The sequence below is a fragment of the Callithrix jacchus genome, chromosome 7 (assembly GCF_049354715.1).
Source record: "Callithrix jacchus isolate 240 chromosome 7, calJac240_pri, whole genome shotgun sequence".
NCBI classification, from domain to species: Eukaryota; Metazoa; Chordata; class Mammalia; order Primates; family Cebidae; genus Callithrix; species Callithrix jacchus.
In genome coordinates this window covers 125,982,537-125,998,642 of record NC_133508.1, presented here as the reverse complement: position 1 = coordinate 125,998,642, position 16,106 = coordinate 125,982,537, and the positions used below count along the sequence as shown (strand labels likewise).

Below are 16,106 nucleotides of genomic sequence, written 5' to 3'. Positions count from 1 at the left end.
TTTTCCTTTACTATGATCAATAACTCTCAGACTCAGAAAAATAGTATGAAATGAATGTCTCCATGATTAAACCTAAAAACCTAATCACAGATAGTATTTGTGTTCCAATTAATTATGCTAAGAGAGGCAGAAAACAGCATATGTCAATCGGTGACAATGAGAAACGTCCCTAGAAACACTTTAATGTCAAAAAATGAGAACTTCTTAATAAAGCTGGGGAGAAAGTTATAGTATACAGACTTCTGTCATCTCTTAAGATTTAAAAAAAAAAAAGCTCTGAATTAAGTGAAATAATATTAATAATGTCTGATGTGGTTTGGACATCTGTCCCTCCAAATCTCATTTTGAAATGTATTCCCCAGTGTCTGGAGCAAGGCCTAGTGGGAGGTGTTTGGTCACAAGGACAGATCTCTCATGAATTGCTTGGTGCTACCCTCAAGGTATGAGTAAGTTCTCATTCTATGAGTTCACAATGGTTGTTGAGCTGGTTTAAAAGAGCCTGGCACTTCCTCCTCTCTCTCTTGCTAGTTCTCTCTAACCAGGTGACACACTGGCTGCTGTTTATCTACCATCATGACTGTCAGCTTCCTGAGGTCCTCAACAGAAGCACACGCCAGCGCCATGCTTCCTGTACTGTCTGCAGAACTGTGAGCCAAAATAAGCCTCTTTTCTTCATAAATTATTCAGCCTCAGATTTTCCTTTACAGGAACACAAATGAACCAATGCAATGTCATACCTTTGTTTAGTTCCAGTAACACTGAATGTGAGCGACAGAAGGAATTGTATGCCAAATAATGACCTACTTAAAGATGTCAATGTCCTAAGCCTCAGCACCTTGTTAATGTTACCTTACATGGCAAAGGAGATTTAAGGTAGCAAATGGAATTAACATTGTAAATCACTTGACCTTAAAATACAGAGATTATCCTTGATTATCCAGACAGGCCCCATTGTAATCACAAGGGTCCTTAAATGTAGAAAAGGGAGGAAGAAGAGGTTAGAGTGATGTGATGTGAGAAAAACTAGACCTGCTATCGCTGGCTTAGAAGACAAAGGAAGAGAATCAGGAGCCAAGAAGTGTGAGTAGCCTCCAGCAGCTGGAAAAAACAAGGAAATATTCTGCCCTACATCCTCCAAAACGGAATGTAGTCCTGCCAACACCTTGATTTGAGCTTAGTAAGATCCACTTCAGACAAAATAACTACAAAATTTTAAAATAATAAATTTGTTGTTTTGTGCCACTAAAAATTTGTGATAATTTGTTATAGTAGCTATTTGTTATAGTAGCTATAGAAAACTAAGAAAATTTAAAAAGAAATATCAAAAGTTAATGGCACCTCCTGTTTTTAGAGTTGCATTAGTTGTCAAAGACTGGTATCCACACACACACACACACACACACACACAAAATTGATTAAGCATTGCGTTAGAAAGCACTTATTCATAAGAAAGGACAATCTTTGCATATTATTTAAGCATCTCTATTTTTAATCACAAAGGCAATCAGTAGTATTTTGGAAATAAAATAGCACACAATCAACCTGTATTTTCCTAGAGACTCACATCTCTTAGTACCCAAGAGACAGGCTTGATGATAGCAGTATTACTTCAATAAATCAAATACACTCTCTATGACCCTGAATAAAGAAGAAGATAAAGACTGGAGATAAGGGGAATAAAAGTAAGCTGAAATATACTCTGTTGAATACCAAACTCAGGTTAATAAATACCATGGAGGAAAAATAACTGCAAATTTACCAAATTTGTAACTTGTTCTTCTATTTGTTTCATATTCCCAAAGTCAGTCATTTAGAAAATAGCTTCTGGCCAGACTGCTGCATAATGACATTTAGGTCAACAATGGACTACTATACCTATGTTCAGACATATTTAGATACGCAAGTACTTACTATTGTGTTACAACTGCCTACAGTATTCAGTATAGTTACATGCTGTTACCACAGCCTAACCGCAATAGGCTATGCTATATAGCCTAGCACTATCTAGATTTGTGTAAGTACACTCTTATGTTATCTGTACAATGATGAAATTGCCCAGTGATGCAGTTTTCAGAATGTATCCCTGTTGTAATGCAATACATGACTGTATTTCTTTGCAATTAGACTAGAGTAAAAGTATTCCAAAGCTCATAATTTAATGGGATAAATGTATTTTGCAATCAGACAGACTTAAGCCCAAATCTTATTATATATAAACTTGGACAAATATCTATTTTTTGAAAGCCTTAGTTTCTTGCATAAACTATATAAATGGGGGTACCACTATCTTAAATATAAACCTTTTGTAAGTATTAAACTAAAAATCATATTGCCTAGCACATAATTGGCATTAAAATGTTCTCTCTTTTAGGACAATAAAAATAATGAGTAAGTGTCTTATTTAAATGAAGTTCTAATGTAAAAGTATAAATATTAAGTAAACAATATCATACTACTCTTAGGTTAAGCTACTTCTTTTGTTATTTCATTGTCATGCAAAATGACAGTAGTTCCATCATTTTACTTCTTTGGAAATACTCCTTTCTTCACTATTTCAGTTCAACATGCAAGAAACAGCACTTGTACATATTTTATTTTAAAACTAACTGAATTTTCCCACAGAAATTTCTGGAGGATCTGCACAGATGTCAAAGTATGATGAAATTTTTAAAACAGACTTTGGATGTTATCACAGGCAATATACAGTTATTACATATCAGTTTTATGTTTCCAGGTATTCAATGGAATTTTTATTGAGCACATAGTATGCACAAGGCAAGAGATAAGGTGGGTCTGGAACATATGGACTGGTCTATGTATTGAAGAAATACTGACTTTTATGTTGATAAAAACTTTAGGAAGGTTTTTACATATATGAGGTTGAACTACATGAAAATGTCAATGTCTGACTGATTTTGAACTAAAAAAACAGCAATTTTTATATGGCTCAACCTAATAGACTAAAGTAATGAACTATTAGTAACTAGCATTCAAGAATGCTAGTAATTGTATTTGGAATAAATATTTTATAATTATAAAAATAACTAAAAATTTATACTGTTTTCAAATTATATGTTTTTTATTTTACAAAAAAGTAACATTTGTTTCGCAAGCTATAGTGGGACATTATAACACATCACATCAAACAGACAACTTTCAAACAAGCCAATCATTCTTCTTATCAGTACCATCTAGGTAATAAATAAACCAATCGTTCTTTTTTCATCATATGTTTATGATAAAGTAACATATGGGAAGTAAGCCACAAATTACATGCCAGACTCAGTGAAAATACAAATATTAATTAGAATGCTACCCTATGAAGCTTGTAATTTGATATAAGATATATAAATGATTATAACATGCACTAGGAAGTTAAAAGCAGCCAAAGAAAATTTCAAAGAAATGTGGAATCAGGCCAGGCACAGTAGCTCATGCCTGTAATCCCAGCACTTTGGGAGGCCAAGGTGGGCAGATCACTTGAGGTCAGGAGTTCAAGACCAGCCTGGTTAACATGGTAAAACCCTGTCTCTACCAAAAATATAAAAAATTAGCCAGACATGGTGGCGCCCACCTGTATTCCCAGCTATTCAGGAGGCTGAGGCACGAGAATCATTTGAACCTGGGAGGTGGAAGCTCCAGTGAGCCAAGATTGCATGACTGCACTCCAGCCAGGACGACAGAGTGAGACCCTGTCTCAAAATAAAAAATAAAAAATAAAAAATAAAAAAATAAAATGTGGAATCAATTTTTGTTGAGGGAATCCATAAAGGTTTCCTGGGTTATTATAATAAATAAGTTTGGCATATGTCAAGACTGGAGAATTTCTCATGTTAAGTGCTCTTTCAACAACAAAAAAAATAAACTCCCACTAAAGAACACAGGGGCACTTTTGGAAGTAACTTGATTGTTATGATGGTATCACATGTGCATACATATGTATACAAATATCCGAACCAATCGAAATGTATAACTAAATATGTGCAACTTTTTTCTATTATCAATTAGATCTCAGAGCTTAAACAAACAAGACTGGAGGACTGGGGCTTAGGGAGACCTGGATGGACAGTCTGGTATATCTATAGGTAAAAGCTTGGGGAACCCTTAAAACTGATATAAGATGATAGAACCCCAAATTTTGATAAATACCTCAGTTTATCGCCTGAATATATAATCAGGAGACATGTCTTTTTTTTTTTTTTTTTTTGAGATGAAATCTTACTCTGTCACCCAAGCTGGAGTGCAGTGATATAATCTCGGCTCACCTCTGCCTCCTGGGTTCAAGTGATTCTATAAACAGGAGACATGGGCAGGCACAGTGGCTTACGCCTGTAATCCCAGCACTTTGGAGGGCCCAGGCAGGCATATCACTTGAGGTCAGGAGTTCGAGACCAGCCTGACCAACATGGCAAAACCCCATCTCTAATAGCAATACAAAAAAAATTAGTCAGGCATAGTGGCATGCGCCTGTAATCCCAGCTACACAGGAGGCAGGCTGAGGCAGGAGAGTCACTCGAACTTAGGTGGCAGAGGATGCAGTGAGCAGAGATTGTGCCACTGCACTTGAGGAACCTGGGTGACAGAGCGAGACTCCATCTCAAAACAAAACAAAACAAAACAACAACAACAAAAACAAAAAGTATGTCTTTAATATGTCTTATCAAATCCCCAGAGATCATTCCGAAGGAGGGGGGAATCAATGATTCTGCTTAATGCCACACTACCAAATAAGGATATAGCAAGCTATACTATTTATGTAACAGGGTAACATTAACTGCATCCCATGCCTCAGATCTTTGTACTGACAATAAAAACATGTTAATCATAAAAGGGATAATATGAGAATAATTATAGTATACACATATGAAATAAGAAAAAGAACAATGTGTAAATTATGGGGCAAAAGAAGATAAATGGCCAGGAACGGGCAGCAAAGCAGAGTCCATTGTTTTACCAAATACTTATTGAGTATTTGCAGCAAAATATTTCAATGTAGTGTGTTTTAGGTACGGAAGATATGTTGATAACCAAGATAATGTCTCTGCCTGCATGAAATTTATATTCTAATGATGAAAACTGATGACAAAAAAATTGATCACATAAATTGTAATTTAAGGTACTGGTAATACAATAAAGAGATAAGACCCAGAGGTTGCCATTTATCTTGGGATAGCAGTGAAGAGCTTGCTGAGATGGTAGTATCCAAGTAGATGACTTAATGAATGAGAAAGCCACCAAAGTACTTGGGAGAATAGATACCCAGGCAAGGATATAGCAAGTGCAAAAGCCCTGAGGTAAGAGTGCTTGCTATGTTTAAGGGATAGAAAAGAAGCTAGTGTAACTAGAGTGTAATGAGAGAGGAAGGTGTTTTAGAAGATGAGATCAGAAGCTATGCGTTTTCAGTCGGGGTAAGAACTTTGGATTTTGCTGTAAATATGAGGGAAAACCACGGGAGGGTTTTGAAGCAGGAGGGTGAAACTATCTGACAAATTTTAAAAGGACAGTTCCAATTATAACATGCAGGAGGGTAGTTAATTTCATCATGTAGAATGCAATAATCAGAGTTCTGTTGACAATTTTTACCGCCAAACTGAATTAATCATCCCTGTCCCTAAATCTGCTCCCGCTCATGAATTCTCTATCATTGTGAAGGGCACCATAATTCATCAGACTGTCCACATAACTAATCTAAGAATAATCTTTGACTCTGCCTCCTTCCTCATATCCAAGATACCAAAAGTATGACTCTTATCTTCACTGTTTTCACTGCTATTACAAGAGAAAGGAAACTATTTAGCCTGGACTACTACGAAAACCTATTTAAACTTGCTGCTTGCATATATAACCTTCTTTAATTAATTATTGAAGTCTGAGCAGGATGGATGTGAACTTTCTAAACTTGAAATCTGGTTGTGTATTTTCCCTGCTAAAAGTCTTTTGGCAGCTCCATCTCTCTTGTAAGATAATCACAACTGCTTATTTCTGTGCAAACGACCATACAACCTGGTTTGTCTTTAAGTTGTTACACCTCTCACCATGCCTCACCTACTTAAAACTCCACTGATAGGGAAGGCAAAGAAGTCCTATTGGAATCACCTGGAGGACTTTTCCCTAACACAATATGTCTTTCTGGAGATTCAGATACAGCTTTTAATTGAAAATGACTGCTGGAGTTGACAGCTCTTACTATCAGAAGTACATTGTACCTACCCTCAGATATGTTAGGTAAGAAATACACTAAGAACTTGTGCTATAGCCACAGCAAATCACTTTCATTTCTTAGAACAAGCCAGGCTATTCCACAGCTCCTTACTATGTATATACTACATTCAACCATACTGCCATCCCTGAAAAGTAATTTCTTATTTAATAAATGACAGATCATCTTTCAAATATCATACTAAAACTTAAAAGATTTATTCTGGAGGTCAAATGCTTCTTCTTTACTGTGCCTCCAAAGTCAGTCAAACCAATCACTATTACACACTGTAACAATTTACATGTGATATATCTCCTTTTAAGATAGTGAATCTCTTAAAAGATTCTATTATTTACTGAGTACCTACTATGTAATACGGCAACATCTTTATTATACTTATACCCCATAACCTGGCATAATGGCTCTCTAACTTTTAACTAAATCTTCAATGAATATATAATTCCACATAATTTCAATTTATAATTTTCCCTAATCTAAAATGATATACTTTGACCCTTTGAAAAGTTTACAGATGAAAAATGAAAACAGTTAAGGTGGACTCCAGACAGAAATAACTGGCAGGCCTATCTCAGAAGACTACAGTAGTGGCAAATAGGCTTTAGACCTCCAATTGAGTCCTCTTCAAATTAATAAATCTTCTAATTAAAAATAAAAAGCTACGGAAAATTGACATACTTGTTTTAACAGGATGCTCACAGCCTTGTTCATTTTGGACCTGTGGCTGTTTTAGGTAATCTATTTGTTTTACTTTTCGAATGTCTATACCTCTGTTCAACTTAGAGCAGTGGTTTGTATTCTTTTGTGGATTAAAGAACACTTTGTGAATGAAGTGTAACTTACAGCCCTTTCATTCATATAACTATAAACATATCTAATAACTTTTCCCATAATCTGAAAGGGTTCATAAACCCCTCAAATTAATCCATCAACCCAGATTTCAAAACTTTACTCCGAAGGGCAGTAGCTGGGTTAATTTAATTTAAAAATGCAGATGACCCTTTAGGAGCAACTCAGGATTGCAGCTCCCAGTGAAAGCGCAGAGGGTGAGTGGACGCCGCATTTCCAGACGGATCTTTATTGCCCACAGACCAGAAAATTCCCAGGTGGAGGAGCCTCAGGGGTCACCAGCGCGGCTGTTTTGGCTGGCGTGGTGGGTCTCCGTACAAAATAAACTGCACTGGTTGCCTTTTTAAGCTGGCAACTGAAGCTCCAGGAAGGCAGATTCGCCCATTCATCTGTTTAAACGGGTCTGAAACAGGGAGCCAGTCTAGGAGATTCCCGGGCAGCTCTGTTGTTTCAGCCGGCGCAGTGGGTCACTGCACGGGAAATTACACAGATCCCAGTGCCTTTTCAGCAGGCGACTGGAACACCTGGGAGAGAGTCAACCGGTCAACTTAAAAAAAAAAAAAAAAAAAAGGCTCTGAGGCAGGGACCCAGGTGATCAGGCTCGGCGGGTCCCACCCCCACAAAAACAAACAAGCAAAAAACCAGCAATTAAAAACATTCAGGGTTGAGAGTTTCACAGCAAGCACAGCTGAACCCAGGACGGTGAAGCCCAATGGGGGAGGGGCATCCGCCATTACCGAGGCACTCCATCCCTACGGAGGTAGTCTGCCATTGTTGAGGCAGCCAGCCATTGCCGAGGCAACCCGCCATAACAGAGAGAGTCCGCAATTACAGAGGCGGGCCACCATTGCCGAAACAGTTCTAACCACACCCATATAAACAGAACTGCAAGGAAGCTCACATGGCAGCAGGGCGGAGCCGACAGCAGGGAGGAGCCCAAAGCAGATCAGCAAAGCCTCTGCAGGCAGACAGTGACTAGGCTGCCTCGTTGCTGGGCAGGGCAGCCCTGGAGAAAAAAAAAAAAGAAAAAAAAAAAAAAAAAACGGCAGCAGCACAACGAATACTCATAAATAAAGCCCTAACTCCCTGGGACAGAGCACCTGGGAAAAAAAAGAAGGTTTATGAGTTCTCCTGCAGCAGACTTAAACGTACCTACCTAGCAGCTCTGAATGAACAACGGAGCTCACAGCTCAGCACTTGAGCTCCTATAAAGAACAGACTGTCTCCTCAAGCAGCTCCCTGACCCCCGTATATCCAAAGAGTCACCTCACAAAGGTGACATTTGGCGGGCATCATTCTGGGACAAAGATAGCAGAAGAAGAAACTGGTAGCAACCCTTACTGTTCTGCAGCTGCTGCAGGTGATCCCCAGGTAAGCAGGGCCTTGAGTGGAACTCAGCAGTCTTACACCAGAGGGGCCAGACTGATAGAAGGAAAACTAAGAAACAGAAATAACTTCATCATCAACATTCTGGACATCCACTCAGAGACCCAATCTGAAAATCAACAACTACACAGAGGACAGGAGGACAAATCCACAAAGATGGAAAGAAACCAGTGCAAAAAGGAGGAAAACACCTGAAATCAGAAGACCTCTCCTCCTACAAGGGATCACAACTCCTCACAAGCAAGGGAACAAAGCTGGATGGAGAATGAGTGTGATGAAATGACAGAATCAGACTTCAGAAGGTGAGTAATGAGAACGTGAGCTAAAAGAACATGTTCTAACTCAATGCAAAGAAACTAAGAACCTTGAAAAAGGATTTAATGAAATGACAACAAGAATGGACAACTTAGGAATATGAGTGAATTGATGGAGCTGAAAAACACAACATGAGAACTTCGCAAAGCATGCACAAGTTTCAACAGCCGAAATGACCAAGCAGAAGAAAGGGTATCAGAGGTCGAAGATCAACTCAATGAAATAAAACGAGATGGTAAGATTAGAGAAAAAAAGCGCAAAAAGGAATGAACAAAGTCTACAAGAAATGGGGGACTATGTGAAGAGACCTAATCTACGTTTGATAGATGTACATGAATGTGATGAAGAGAATGAATCCAAGCTGGAAAATACTCTTCAGGATATTATCCAAGAAAACTTCCCTAACCTAGCAAGACAGGCCAATATTCAAGCCCAGGAAATACAGAGAACACCACAAAGATATTCCTCAAGAAGAGCAACCCCAAGGAACATAATTGTCAGATTCATCAGGGTTGAAATAAAAAAGAAAATGCTAAGGGCAGCCAGAGAGAAAGGTCGGGTCACCCACAAAGGGAAGCCCATCAGACTCACAGCAGATCTCTCGGCAGAAACTCTACAAGACAGAAGAGAGTGGGGGCCAATATTCAACATACTTAAAGAAAAGAACTTTCAACCCAGAATTTCATATCCAGCCAAACTGAGCTTCAGAAGTGAAGAAAAAAAAAATATCCTTTGTGAACAAGCAAGTACTCAGAGATTCTGTCACCACCAGGCCTGCTTTACAAGAGCTCCTGAAAGAGGCACTACACATAGAAAGGAACAACCAGTACCAGCCACTCCAAAAACATACCAAACGGTAAAGAGCATCAACATAATGAAAAATCTGCATCAATTAACGGGCAAAACACCTAGCTAGCATCAAAATGACAGTATCAAATTCACACATAACAATATTAACCCTAAATGTAAATGGGCTAAATGCACCAATCAAAAGACACAGACTGGCAAAATGGATAAAAAGCCAAAACCCATTGGTGTGCTGTATCCAGGACACCCATCTCACATGCAAGGTTACACAAAGGCTCAAAATAAAGGGATGGAGGAAGATTTACCAAGAAAATAAAGAGCAAAAAAAAAGCAGGAGTTGCAATTCTCATCTCTGATTAGACTTTAAAGCAACAAAGATCAAAAGAGACAAAGAAGGACATTACATAATGGTAAAAGGATCAATACAACAAGAAGAGCTAACGATTCTAAATATATATGGACCCAATAGAGGAGCACCCAGATACATAAGGGAAGTTCTCAATGACCTACAAAGAGACTTAGACTCCCTCACAATAGTGGGAGACTTTAACACTCCACTGTCAACATTAGACAGAACAACCAGACAGAAAATTAACGAGGATATCCAGGACTTGAACTCAGACCTGGAACAAGCAAACCTGATAGACATTTACAGAACTCTCCACCCCAAATCCACAGAATATACACTCTTCTCAGCACCACATCACACCTATTCTAAAATTGACCGCATAATTGGAAGTAAATCACTCCTCAGCAAATGCAAAAGAACGGAAATCATAACAGTCTCTCAGACCATAGTGCAATCAAGTTAGAACTCAGAATTCAGAAACTAACTCAGAACTGCACAGCTTCATGGAAACTGAACAACTAGTTCTTGAATGTTGACTGGATAAACAAAGAAATGAAGGCAGATATAAAGAAGTTCTTTGAAACCAACGAGAACGAAGACACAACATACCAGAATCTCTGGGACACATTTAAAGCAGTCTCTAGAGAAAAATATATAGCTAGAAGTGCCCACATGAGAAGAGTGGAGAGTTCCAAAATTGACACCCTATTGTCAAAATTGAAAGAGTAGAGGAGCAAGATCAAAAAAACTCAAAACCTAGCAAAAGACAAGAAAAGACAAAAAAACTAAGATCAGAGCAGAACTGAAGGAGATAGAGACACGAAAAACCCTTCAGAAAATCAATAAATCCAGGAGCTGGTTTTTCAAAAAGTTCAACAAAATAGACCATTAGCCAAATTAATTTAAAAAAAAAAAAAAGAGAGAGAGAGAATAACCAAATAGATGCAATAAAAAACGATAAAGGAGAAATCACCACAGAGCCCACAGAAATTCAAACCATCATCAGAGAATATTACAAAAAACTCTATGCACACAAACTAGTAAACCTGGAAGAAATGGATAAATTCCTGGACACTTGTGTCCTCCCAAGCCTAAACCAAGAAGTGGAAACCATGAATAGACCAATAACAAGATCTGAAGTTGAGGCAGCAATTAAGAGCCTACCACACAAAAAAAGCCCAGGTCCAGATGGGTTCACAGCCAAATTCTATCACACATACAAAGAGGAACGGTTACCATTCCTTCTGAAACTGTTCCAAATAATCTAAAAAGAGGGACTCCTTCCCAAGTCATCTTATGAGACCAACATCATCCTGATACCAAAACCTGGCAGAGACCGAACAAGAAAAGAAAACATCAGGCCAATATCCATGATGAACATAGATGCAAAAATCTTCAATAAAATACTGGCAAGCCGATTGCAACAGCACATCACAAAGCTTATCCACCATGATCAAGAAGGATTCATCCTGGGGATGCAAGACTGGTTTAACATACACAAGTGCATAAACGTAATTCACCATATAAACAGAACCAAAAACAAAAACCATATGATTATCTCAATAGATGCAGAGAAGACCTCTGACAAAATTCAACAGCCCTTTAGGCTAAAAACCCTCAATAAACTCAGTATTGACGAAACGTTATCTCAAAATAATAAAAGCTATTTATGACAAACCAACAGCCAATATCATACTGAATGGGCAAAAACTGGAAGCATTCCCTTTGAAATCTGGCACTAGACAAGGATGCCCTCTCTCACCACTTCTATTCAATATAGTACTGAAAGTTCTAGCCAGAGCAATCAGGCAAGAAAAAGAAATAAAGGGTATTCAAATAGAAAAGCAGGAAGCCAAATTGTCTCTATTTGCAGATGACATGATAGTATATCTAGAAGTCACCATCATCTCAGCCCAAAACCTCCTGAAACTGATAAGCAACTTCAGCAAAGTCTCAGGATACAAAATCAATGTGCAAAAATCACAAGCATTCTTATACACCAATAACAGACTTAAAGAGAGCCAAATCAAGAATGAACTGCCATTCACAATTGCTACAAAGAGAATAAAATACCTAGGAATACAACTAATAAGGAATGTAAAGGACCTCTTCAAGGAGAACTACAAACCACTGCTCAACGAAATAAAAGAAGACACAAACAGATGGAGAAACATTCCATGTTCATGGTTAGGAAGAAACAATATCGTGAAAATGGCCATACTGCCCAAAGTCATTTACAGATTCAACGCTATCCCCATTAAGTTAACAATGACCTTCTTAACAGAACTGGAAAAAACCACCTTAAACTTCATATGGAACCAAAAGAGAGCCCGCATAGCCAAGTCAATTCTAAGTAAAAAGAACACAGTGGGAGGCATCACACTACCGATCTTCAAACTATACTACAAGGCTATAGTAATCAAAACAGCATGGTACTGGTACCAAAACAGAGATATAGACCAATGGAACAGAATGGAGGCATCGGAGACAACACAACATATCTACAACCATACTATCTTTGATAAATCAGACAAAAACAAGCAATGGGGAAAGGATTCCCTGTTTAATAAATGGTGTTGGGAAAACTGGCTAGCTATGTGCAGAAAGCAGAAACTGGACCCCTTCCTGACACCTTACGCTAAAATTAACTCCAGATGGATTAAAGGCTTAAACATAAGCCCTAACACCATAAAAATCCAAGAAGAAAATCTAGGCAAAACCATTCAGGACACAGGAGTAGGCAAGGACTTCATGACCAAACACCAAAAGCGTTGGCAACAAAAGCCAAAATAGACAAATGGGACCTAATCAAACTCCACAGCTTTTGCATGGCAAAAGAAAATGTCATTAGAGTGAATCGGCAACCAACAGAATAGGAAAACATTTTTGCAGTTTACCCATCTGACAAAGGGCTGATATCCAGAATTTACAAAGAACTAAAACAGATTAACAAGAACAAAACAAACAAGCCCATTCATAAGTGGGCAAAGGATATGAACAGATACTTTACAAAAGAAGACATAAATGAGGGCAACAAACATATGAAAAAACGCTCATCATCACTGGTCATTAGAGAAATGCAAATCAAAACTACATTGAGATACCATTTCATGCCAGTTAGAATGGTGATGATTAAAAAATCTGGAGATGGGGGAAGGGATCCAAGATGGCTGATCGCTAACATCTCGGGATTGCAGCTCCCAGTGAAAGTGCAGAGAACGAGAGGGCGCCACACTTTGAGACAAATTTTGGTTGCTCACTAAGCAGAAGATTCCCAGTGGAGGAGCGCACGTGTCGCCAGTGCGACTCTGTGGCTGGCGCGGCAGTTTTGCTGGCACCTTGGTGCAGCAGCTCTTGGTGCAGAGTAAACGGGACTGGTTCCCCTTCTGACCGAGGTTTGGAGGAGCTGCACAGGTCGCCAGTGCGACCCCTGTGGCCGGCGCAGCGGTTTTGGCGGTACCTCGGCATGGCAGCTCTTGGTGCAGAGTAAACGGGACTGGTTCCCCTTCTGACCGAGGTTTGGAGCTCTAGGAAGGCAGAGTTTCCTATTATGGACTCAAGAAGGAAGCCAGACTGGAGATTCCTGGGAAGAAAAGCACCATCAGCCTTAACGCTGCTGTTTTGGCAGGAGCAGTGGGTTGCTTGTATTTTGGCCCTGGGAATTAATAACTTGGACGTCCACTCAGAGACCTAATTTGAAAGTTGGTAATTACAAAGACGACAGGTGGATAAATTTACAATGATGGGAAGAAACCAGCATAAAAAGGCTGAGAATACTCAAAATCAGAATGCCTCTCCATCTACAGAGGATCACAGTTCCTCATTAACAAGGGAACAAGGCTTGATGGAGAAAGAGCGCATCCCATTAACAGAATTAGGGTTCAGAAGTTGGATAATAAGAAACTTCTGTGAGTTAAAAGAACATGTTGTAGTGCAATGTAAAGAAACTAAGAACTTTGAAAAAGGGTTTGATGAAATCCTAATGAGAATAGACAACTTAGAGAGAAATATAAGTGAATTAATGGAACTGAAGAATACAATGCACGAACTCCGAGAAGTATGCACAGGTTTAAACACTCGAATTGTTCAAGCAGAAGAAAGGATATCAGAGGTCGAAGTCCAACTTAATGAAATAAAACCAGAAAACAAGATTAGAGAAAAAAGGATAAAAAGGAATGAGAAATGTGGGACTATGTGAAAAGACCAAATTTACGTTTGACAGGTGTTCCTGAATGCGACGGAGAGAATGAATCCAAGCTGGAAAATATTCTTCAGGATATTATTCAGGAAAATTTTCCTAACCTAGCAAAGCAGGACAAGATTCAACCCCAGGTAATACAGAGAACACCACAAAGATATTCCTCAAGAAGAGCAACCCCAAGGCACATAATCATTAGATTCACCAGGGTTGAAACAAAGGAGAAAATACTAAGGGCAGCCAGAGAGAAAGGTCAGGTTACCCACAAAGGGAAGCCTATCAGACTTACAGCAGATCTCTCAGCAGAAACTCTACAAGCCAGAAGAGAGTGGGGGCCAATATTCAACATCCTTAAAGAACAGAACTTTCATCCCAAAATTTCATATCCAGCCAAACTAAGCTTCACAACTGAAGGAAAAATAAAATCTTTTATGAACAAGCAAGTACTCAGAGATTTTATTACCACCAGGCCTGCTTTACAAGAGCTCCTGAAAGAAGCATTACACATAGAAAGAAACAACCAGTATTAGCCTTTCTAAAAATATACCAAAAAGTAAAGAGCATCAACATAAAGAAGAATTTACATCAATGAATGGATAAAACAGCCAGTTAACATCAAATGGCAGTAATCCTAAATTTAAATCGACTAAATCCCCCAATCAGAAGATACAGCCAAAACCCAACAGTATGCTACATCCAGACCCATTTCACATGCAAGGATACACAAAGACTCAAAACAAAGGGATGGAGAAAGATTTACCAACCAAATGGAGAGCAAAAATAAACAAATAAAAAGCAGGAGTTGCAATTCTTGTAGCTGATAAAATAGATTTTAAAGCAACAAAGATACAGTGGTAAAAGGATCAATGCAACAAGAAGAGCTAACGATCCTAACACCCAGATACATAGAGACTTAGACTCAATGAGACAGAAAATTAATAAGGATATCAAGGACTCGAACTCAGATCCGGAACAAGTAAACTTAATAAATATTTATAGAGCTCTCCACTTTAAATACACAAAATATACATTCTTGTCAATACCACACCACACCTACTCATAGGTTTAAATGAAATATTGATTGGCCATTATTAATACCCATTTTTTTAAGAATAAAGCAACATTTCCGTTCTCTCTCCCTCTTCTTCTTCCTCTTTCTTCCTCTCCTTCACTCCTTTTTTTTCTTTCCTTCTCTCAAAAAAAAGAAATAAAGAAATCAACTTGTAGACCTCTAGATCCAGGTCGGCAATCTCTCTCTCATTGCCTGATTTCCTTCTTTCCCTTCTCTCCCTCCCTCCCTCCCTTTCCTTCCTCCTTTCCTAAAAAAAAAAAAAAAAAAAGAAATAGAAAGAAAAAAAAAACTGGAGACAACAGATGCTGGAGAGGATGTGGAGAAATAGGAACACTTTTACACTGCTGGTGGGAGTGTAAATTAGTTCAACCATTGTGGAAGACAGTGTGGTGATTCCTCAAGGACCTAGAAATAGAAATTCCATTTGACCCAGCAATCCCATTACTGGGTATATATCCAAAGGACTATAAATCGTTCTACTATAAGGACACATGCACACGAATGTTCACTGCAGCACTGTTTATGATAGCAAAGACCTGGAATCAACCCAAATGCCCATCAATGATAGACTGGATGGATAATGTGGCACATATACACCATGAAATATTATGCAGCAATCAAAAAGGATGAGTTTGTGTCCTTTGTAGGGACATGGATGAACCTGGAGAACATCATTCTCAGCAAACTGACACAAGAACAGAAAATGAAATACCGCATGTTCTCCCGCATAGGTGGATGTTGAACAGTGAGAACACATGGACACAGGGAGGGGAGCACTACACACTGGGGTCTGTTGGGAATAGGGGAGGGACAGCGGGGGGTGGGGAGTTGGGGAAAGATAGCATGGGGAGAAATGCCAGATATAGGTGAAGGGGAATAAGGCAGAAAATCACACTGCCACATGTGTACCTAT

The 16,106-nt window shown here is 38.7% G+C and overlaps 1 protein-coding gene and 1 long non-coding RNA gene across 19 annotated transcripts in view; one reads left to right on the top strand and one right to left on the bottom strand.

The window, feature by feature from the left end:
• The window catches only part of PKN2 (protein kinase N2), a 170,372-nt gene that overhangs the window by 66,346 nt on the left and 87,920 nt on the right, over positions 1-16,106 (bottom strand). The gene's annotated exons all lie outside the window — the stretch shown is intronic.
• The window catches only part of LOC144577037 (uncharacterized), a 42,851-nt gene continuing 27,268 nt past the window's right edge, over positions 524-16,106 (top strand). For 6 of the 9 annotated variants that reach the window (XR_013520234.1, XR_013520237.1, XR_013520235.1 and 3 more), the window contains exon 1: positions 524-4,085. This is a non-coding gene — a long non-coding RNA (uncharacterized LOC144577037). The remainder of the gene's footprint in view (positions 4,086-16,106) is intronic. The other 3 variants (XR_013520233.1, XR_013520231.1, XR_013520236.1) reach the window with 3 other exon arrangements.